Here is a 1,350-nt window from a genome sequence, read left to right as displayed (position 1 = left end):
TCCAAGGTATAGTCTATATTTTTCACCAATAACATAATTCAAATACATCAATTTTTCTAAGGTCTTCCTTATTGTTTGTTCAGCACTCACATTTCTAAAAGGTGATCAAAAGTACCATAGTGTGGGTGAAGGACATTTTAGTTCTCAAACTGACATCTTTCTTTGTCAACTCTTGAAAAAGTTCTTGCATAGCAAATTTGCTTAATGCAGTAAGTCTTTTGATTTCTAGACTGTTGCATCCATAATCGTTAAATGTGGATAGAAGTATTTGACAACTTCAATCTTTTTTTTACTTATCATGATATTATTTGTTGATCCAATTGTGAGGGTTTCCATTTTCTTTGCATCCATATTGTAGTCTTCAACCTTCATCAGTAAGTAGTACTTCAAGTCTTCTTCACTTCCAGCAAGCAAGGTTATGTCATCTACTTATCACAGGTGGTTAATGAATCTTTCCAATCCTGATCCCATGTTATTTTATTCTTCATCATGTAATCCAGCTTCATGCTTAGCATACAGATTAAATAATGATGGTAAAAGCATACAACCCTGATGCAGACTTTTTCTGATATTGTACCACTCAGTAATCCCTTTTTCTGTTCTAACAATAACAACTTACCTCTTGTCTATGTACAGGTTCCCCATGAGTACAATAAAATGTTCTGAAATTCCATTTTTCAAAATGTGTTATCCAGAGATTTTTATGATCCACACAGTGGAATACCTTTGCATAATTAAAAAGAACAAATAAATATCTTCCTGGTATTCTCTTCTTTTAGTCAAGAGCCATCTAACATCAGCAATGAAATCTGCCATTCCATGTCCTCTTCTGAATATTACTGGAGTTTCTGGCCACTCCCTGTTGATGTTCTGCTGAAATTTTAAAAAATTATTTTCAGTGAAATATAACTCGCATGTGATATTAATGCTATTATTTGATGATTTTTGCATTTTGTTGGGCCACCTTTCTTTGGAATGGTCACAAATATGGATCTCTTCCAAACTGTTGTCTTCCAAATTTCTTGGCATAAGACGAGTCAGTGCCTCCAATGCTGCTTCTGTTAGTTGAAATATTTCAATTTGTGCTCTTTCAGTTCCTGGAGCTTGTTTTTTGCCTATGCTTTCAGTGAACCTTGGACTTCTTCCTTCAATACCATCTGTTCTTGATCCTACTGTACCTCTTGAAATGGTTGAACATTGGCCAGTTCTTTTTGGTAGAGTGATTCTGTGTAGTCTTTTCATCTTCTTTTGATTCTTTTTACTTCATTCTGTATTTTCTCATAGAATCCTTCAATGTAGTAAGACAAGACTTGAATTTTTTTTTTTTTTTTTTACGGGAAGGAGAGGGTC

The sequence above is a fragment of the Chrysochloris asiatica genome, unplaced genomic scaffold, assembly GCF_000296735.1.
Source record: "Chrysochloris asiatica unplaced genomic scaffold, ChrAsi1.0 scaffold00427, whole genome shotgun sequence".
Classification (NCBI taxonomy): domain Eukaryota; kingdom Metazoa; phylum Chordata; class Mammalia; order Afrosoricida; family Chrysochloridae; genus Chrysochloris; species Chrysochloris asiatica.
Note: the sequence above shows the minus strand (reverse complement) of the source record.